Raw genomic sequence first — 6,981 nt, 5'->3', positions numbered from 1 at the left:
TTAACTGAATTTGAGCTTAATAGGGCAACCATTTAAGAGATTTTAGGATCTGGGATATGTGCTCACTTTGTTAAGGACCATGACAAGTTTGGCCGCAGCGTTCAGTGATGCCCTTAGGGGATCCAGAGTGTATTTGGAAAGCCCACAGAGCATTGCTCTGCTTAGTCCAGCCTCAGCAGGACCAGTGCTTGTACTACCTGCTTGAAGTCCTTTTGTGGAAGGAATGGCTTGATGTTTCTGAGTGTCCTCATCAAGAGATTAGCTCCCTTACACACATTGCTAATATGATTTTTCATATTCAGGTGTTTGTCCAGGGTGATTCCGAGAGATTTGCTGAGTCTATGATAAGAGGGGTGCAATTGAAGGCAGTGAGGTGATTCAGCCAAGGGTCTAGCTTGGGGATGTGGTTAGGGGGATAGATAAAAAGGAATTCAGTTTTGGAGGTGTTGAGCAGTAGATGGTTCTCCGTTAACCAATTTTGCCTAGTAATTAGGGTAGTGTTGAGTGAGATGATGTTGTCCGGGGATGAAATTTTCAAATAAAGTTGTGTGTCATCCGCATACATATGGAAGAGAATGTTCGTGGAATTTAGAGAGTTAGCTAGTGGTTGAAGAGGATAGGAGATAGGGTGGACCCTTGAGGAACACCCATGAGTACTGGAGAGGGCTGGGAGAGGGAGTGGTTTGCCTTGATTCTCTGTGATCTCTGGTGAAAGAAGGATGAGAACTATTGTAACACCCGACCCGAGAATCCCATCCTGTTCTTCAGAATGGATAGGAGGTTGTAGTGATTAACCGTGTCGAAAGCGGAAGAAAAGTCAAGGAGTATTAGGAGGCAGGAATCATTTTGGTCAAGCATTTTTAAGATGTCATCCATAAGGTGCGTGAGGGCCAATTTGGTACTGTGTCCCTTCCAGAAGCCGGATTGATGTTGGTCTAGGAGTTGGAAATTCTCTATGTGAGCACAGAGTTGGGATTGTACGCATTTTTCCAGTAGTTTGGCTAATGTGGGGATGTTGGAGATAGGGCGGAAATTATTGAGGTCAGTTTTATCTGCGTTAGTATTTTTTAGTATGGGTGATACCTGCGTAGTCTGGGATCATGCCTTGTGAAAGAGAAGCGTTTACAATCCTTGTCCAGGTTTACATTCTTGATTTCTTTGAAGATGGCCGGTGGCAGGGGGTCACTGAAGTGGCTAGATGGATTGATGTTCAGAAGAGTCTTGATGATGTGTTTTTCACTGAATGGGGTAAAAGTGCCCCATGCCGCAGGCTGACTGGTTTGTGCTTTTCTGAGAGGTCAGGGGGAGGTTCGGACCCGGAGGATGGCAATAGGGCCTTCTTAGTAGCAAGTTTAAAGGTGATGAGCCTTGATTTCTTGGTGAAGAAAGCAGCAAGATCATCGCAAGAAGGTGGGCTGCCTCTGGAGTCAGAGTTGTTTGGGCCTACCACTGATTGCTCCTTGACCAACTCGAAAAGTTTCTTGGGGCGGTTTGCCGCTTGATCAAGTTGGTGTCTGAAGTAGTCTGCCTAATCCCTCTTGATTTGTTTGATGTAAAAACTTCTAACATCTCTAAGGAGTTTTAGCTGTTCCAAGGAGGGATTGGATCTCCAGGAACGTTCAGCTGCCCTAAGGTTGTGGCGCTCCGTGTTTAAATTGTCATTGTACCATGGTATGGATATTTTTGTTGAGGTCTTTTTTTGTTGGAGCGGTGTGAAGTTGTCCATGATGTTGGAGATGGTTGAGTTGTAGGAGTCAGTGAGTAACCGAACATTGATAAAGTCTGCTTGGGAGGAGAGGGCAGATTTACAGTGGACTGCTAGAGCATTTTTTGTATTGATGTTTCTCCACTCTTCCCTCCCTCCCTCCAGAGTTTTTTCTGCTGGCGCCATGGGGTTTGCAGTGCTTTCTTCATTTTCGCAGGCTATATCCCATGGGGTCCTGAATGGTTTTGGAGGGGGATGAACCTATTAGAGTATTTTGAGAAAGGTTGTTCTTTTCTTGCAAGTGTTCTGCTCTAGCCTTCTCTCCTGCGAGACCAGCTCCCTCGACTTGGGCGGGGTCTATGGCTTTAGTTGTAGTCTGGTTCTTTTGATGTTTATTGAAGAGAGGGTATTGCTTAGAGCAAAGAGGGCCATCGTCATTTATGCTCTGTGCCCCCGTGCTATGTAAGGCATGTAAGGCCTGCTATGCCGTAATGGGGTTTTTCAAACCTAAATTATTCCCCCATCGCCTGGCTTACTCTTATAAAGCTGTTATTAACTCCTTTCCTGGATACCAGGACCTCCCAGGTACAGTCCTCGCACTTGCAGGGCTTACATGCCTAGCGTCTGTGTCTGAATCTAGAGTCCTTCTCCAAGCCAGTGCCGCTTGTAGGGGAGTTCAGCCATGAAAGCCGCAGCCTTCCTCAGTCTACAAAACGTCGCCACCACCGCTGTCATCCCCGTAGAAGAAAAACCAAGAACTGCAGTGTGCTCAGCTTAGCTTAAAATCTTAAAGCTCCTGTGCCAGGTGACTTTCTCTCATGCTCAGACTCCGTATTCTCAGCTTCAGCATCAGTGTCAGTGCTGCGGAGCAGGAAGCAGGAAGTGGGCGGAGTGAGGGGGAGAGACGGGACACCAGCGGTTACATGTGTGGGCCACGCCTGCCGCTCATCCTCCGCACTGAAGCGTTCTTGCGCACGCCTTTGTAGATATAGAAGTAGTGCTCATGGGCGACATTGAAGCAGACCCGGTCCCTGTTGCCAGACTGGTCATTGATATTGACAAAGGAAACCTTGACGGGGTTGGAGCCTTGCGAGTTAAAAGGCACCCGGTTGGGATGGCTGTACTCGAAGTGGCTCAGCAGCTTGTAGGGGCCTTCTCGAGTGGTGATCTGGGTCTTAATCTCGTTCATCTCCTTCCCTCCTCCCTCCACCGCCATCTTGGGAGCAGCAATTATCCTGCCTTATGCCCAACACTAACAGCACCCAAGCAGATCTCCCTTCTTCCTCTGGGTTGTGTCAGTGTATGCATCAGTGTATGCCTGGGTGTCTTATTTGATGCATTAGTGTTTGGATGGGTGTGTCGGTGCCTGCACTGCTGTATGCCTGGGTTTGTCAGTGTCTGCATTGGCATGTCCCTGAGTGTGTCAGTGTATGCGTCAGTGTATGTCTGGTTGTGCTTTTGGAAGCATTAATATTTGCTGGTTGTGTCAGTGTCTGCCTTGCTGTTTGCCTAGGTGTGTCAGTGACTGCATCGGTAAGCCTCTGGGCATGTCAGTATATGCCTCAGTGTATGCCTGGGTGTCTTCTTGAATGCATTAGTGTTTGGATGGGTGTGTCAGTGTCTGCAGTGCTGTATACCTGGGTGTCAGTTTCTGCCTTGGGATGTCCCTGGGTGTGTCAGTGTGTGCATCAGTGTAGTCTGGGTGTGTTATGGGATGCATTAATGTTTGTTGGATGTGTCAGTGTCTGCATTGCTGTATAACTGGGTGTGTTAGTGTCTGCATTGGCAAGTCTCAGGGTTGTGTCAGTGTATGCGTCAGTGTAGGCCTGGATGTCTTATTGGATGCATTGATGTTTGGATGGATGTGTCAGTGTCTGCACTGCTGTATGCCTGGCTGGATCAGTGTCTGCATTGGTAAGTCTCTGGGTGTGTTAGTGTATGCATGAGTATATGTCTGGGTATCTCTTTTGGATGCATTAATGTTTGCTGGCTGTGTCAGTGCCTGCATTGCTGTATACCTGGGTGTATCATTGTCTGCATTGGTAAGTCTCAGGGTGTGTCCGTGTACGCATTAGTGTATGCCTGGGTGTCTTATTGGATGCATTAGTGTTTGGATGGGTGTGTCAGTGTCTGCATTGCTGTATGCCTGGGTTTGTCAGTGTCCGCACTGTTATGTCCCTGGGTGCGTCAGTGTATGTCTTGTTGTTATGTTATGTTATGTTATGCGTATTTATTAAGCGCACAGCTGCTCCAGCGAAGGAGCGTCCTGGCGCCCGACAAGGCAGCAGCACAACACAACTAAACAACACAGAACCGATAAAACAAAATGCTAAGCGAACAAGAAGGTTTTAACAGCTCGGCAAAAAGAGAGCAAGTCCCTAAGGGCGCGAATCGCCGGGGGAAGGGAATTCCATAACACTGCAGCGCGGACTTGAAAGGAGCGTCCGCCAGCCCTGCTACGCTTAAAGCGGGGGACAACAGCCAATTTTAGGTCCGAGGACCTTAAGGAGTGTTATTGGATGCATTAATGTTTTCTGGCTGTGTTAGTGCCGGGATTGCTGTATGCTTGGTTGTGTCAGTGTCTGTATTGATATGTCCCTGGGTGTCTTAATGTATGCATTAATGTATACCTAGGTGTCAGTGTCTGCATCAGTAAGTCTCTCGGTGTGTCAGTATATGCATTAGTGTGCCTGGGTGCTTTACTGGATGCATCAGAGTGTGCCTTGGTGTGTTATTGGATACATTACTGTTTGGCTGAGTATGTTGGTGTCTGCTTTGCTGTATGTCGGTGAGTATTAGGGTCTGTATTGAAAAGTCCCTGGGTGTGCCACGTTGTGCATTAGTGAGTCCATGGGTGTGTTATTGAATGCATTATTGAGTGACTGGGTGTGTTAATATATAAATCGGTATGTGCCTCGGTGTGTTAGCATTTGCATCAGTATGTACCTGGGTGTGTTATTGGATGCGTTGATGTTTCACTGGCTGTATTGCTGTATGCCTGGGTATGTCAGTGTCTGTATTGATATGTCCCTGGGTGTCTCAGTGTATTTATTAATGTATGCCTGGATATGTTATTGAAAGGTTTAATGTTTGCTTGCTGTGTCGGTGTCTGTATTGCTGATTGCCTGGGTGTTTCATTGTCTGCACTGTTAAGTCTCAGGGTGTGTCAGTGTATTCATCAGTGTATGCCTGGGTATCTTATTGGATGCATTGGTGTTTGGATGGGTGTGTCAGTGTCTGCAAAGTTGTGTGCCTGATGTGTCAATGTCTGCATTGGTAAGTCTCTGGGTGTGTCAGTGTATGCATCAGTGTATTTCTGGGTGTGTTGTTGGATGCATTAATGTTTGCTGGCTGTGTCAGTCTCTGGATTGTTGTATGCCTGGGTGTGTCAGTGTCTGTTTGTCAGTGTCAGCGTTAGTTAGTCTTTGGATGTGTCAGTGTATGCCTGGGTATCTAATTGGATGCAATAGTGTTTGAATGGGTGAGCCAGTGTCTGCATTGCTGTATGCCTGGGGCTGTCAGTGTCTGCATTGTTGTATGCCTGGGGTTGTCAGTGTCTGCATTGCTGTATGCCTGGGTTTGTCGGTGTCTGCATTGGTATGTCCCTGGGTGTGTCAGGGTATGCCTGAGTGTGTTCTTTGATGCATTAATGTTTGCTGTCTGTGTCAGTGTCTGGATTGCTGTATGCCTGGGTGTGTCAGTGTCTGAGTTGGTAAGTCTCAGGGTGTATACGTGTATGCATCAGTGTTTGCCTGGGTTTCTTATTGGATACATTAGTGTTTAGATGGTTGTGTTACTGTCTACGTTGGTATGTCCCTCAGTGTGTCACTGTATGCGTCAGTGCATGTCTGGTTGTGTTATTGAACACATTAATGTTTCTTGGCTGTGTCAGTGTCTGCACTGATGTATGCCTCGATGTGTCAGTGTCTGCATTGTCAAGTCTCTGGGTTGTGTTAGTGTATTCATCAGTGTATGCCTGGGTGTCTTATTGGATGCACTAGTGTTTAGATAGGTGTGTCAGTGTCCGCACTGCTGTAAGCCAGCGTGTGTCAGTGTCTGCGTTGGTAAGTCTCAGGGTGTGTAAGTGTATGCATCAATGTATGCCTGGGTGTCTTATTGGATGCACTAGTGTTTGGATTGGTGTGTCAGTGTCGGCACTGTTGTAAGCCTGGGTGTGTCAGGGTCTGAATTGGTAAGTCTCTGGGTGTGTCAGTGTATGAATGAGTATATGCCTGGCTATCTTATTGGATGCATTAATGTTTGCTGGCTGTATCAGTGTCTGCCTTGCTGTATGCCTGGGTGTGTCAGTGGCTGCATCAGTAAGTCTCTGGGTATGTCAGTGTATGCATCAGTGTATGACTGGGTTTTTTGTTGAATGCATTAGTGTTTGAAGGTGTGTGTCACTGTCTACATTGCTGTATGGCTGGGTGTGTCAGTGTCTGCATTGGTAAGTCTCTTGGTGTGTCTGTGTGTGTATCAGAGTGCGCCGGGGTGTGATATTAAATACATTCCTGTTTGCTGGGTATGTCAGCGTCTACTTTGCTGTATGCAGGAGAGTGTTAGTGTCTGCATTGAAAACTCCCTGGGTCTGCCACTTTGTCCATCAGTGTGTCCCTGGGAGTGTTAGTGGACGCATTATTGAGTGCATGGGTGTTAGTATATGTATCGATATGTGCGTCGGTGTGTTAGCATATGCTTTAATGTATGTCTGGGTGTATTACTGTATCCATTATTAATTGCTGGTTGTGCAGTGTCTGCATTGCTGTAGGCCTATGTATGTCAGTGTCTGTATTAGTATGCCCCTGGGTATGTCAGTGTATGCATTAATGTATGCCTGGGTGTGCTATTTGATGCATTAATGATTGCTGGCTGTGTCAGTGTCTGCATTGCTGCATGCCTGTGTGTGTCAGTGTTTGCATTGGTAAGTCTCAGAGTGTGTCAGTGTATGCACCAGTGTATTCCTGGGTGTCTTATTGGAAGCATTAGTGTTTGGATTGGTGTGTCAGCGTCAGCACTGCCATAAGCCTGGGTGTGTCAGGGACTGTATTGGTAAGTCTCTGGGTGTGTCAGTGTATGAATGAGTATGTGCCTGGGTATCTTATTGGATGCATTAATGTGTGTTGGCTGTATCGGTGTCTGCCTTGCTGCATGCCTGGGTGTGTCAGTGGCTGCATCAGTAAGTCTCTGGGTGTGTCAGTGTATGCATCGATGTATGTCTGGATGTTTTATTGCATGCTTTAGTGTTTGGATGGATGTTTCAGCGTCAGCACTGCTGT

General features: G+C 47.0%; 1 pseudogene; it reads right to left on the bottom strand.

The window, feature by feature from the left end:
• Positions 1-2,624: 2,624 nt before the first annotated feature.
• LOC144764215 (WD repeat-containing protein 20 pseudogene) lies at positions 2,625-2,921 on the bottom strand (annotated as a pseudogene).
• Positions 2,922-6,981: the final 4,060 nt, after the last annotated feature.

Source organism: Lissotriton helveticus, chromosome 1_1 (genome assembly GCF_964261635.1).
Source record: "Lissotriton helveticus chromosome 1_1, aLisHel1.1, whole genome shotgun sequence".
Taxonomy (NCBI): Eukaryota; Metazoa; Chordata; class Amphibia; order Caudata; family Salamandridae; genus Lissotriton; species Lissotriton helveticus.
Note: the sequence above shows the minus strand (reverse complement) of the source record. Positions and strands in the feature narration are given on the sequence as shown.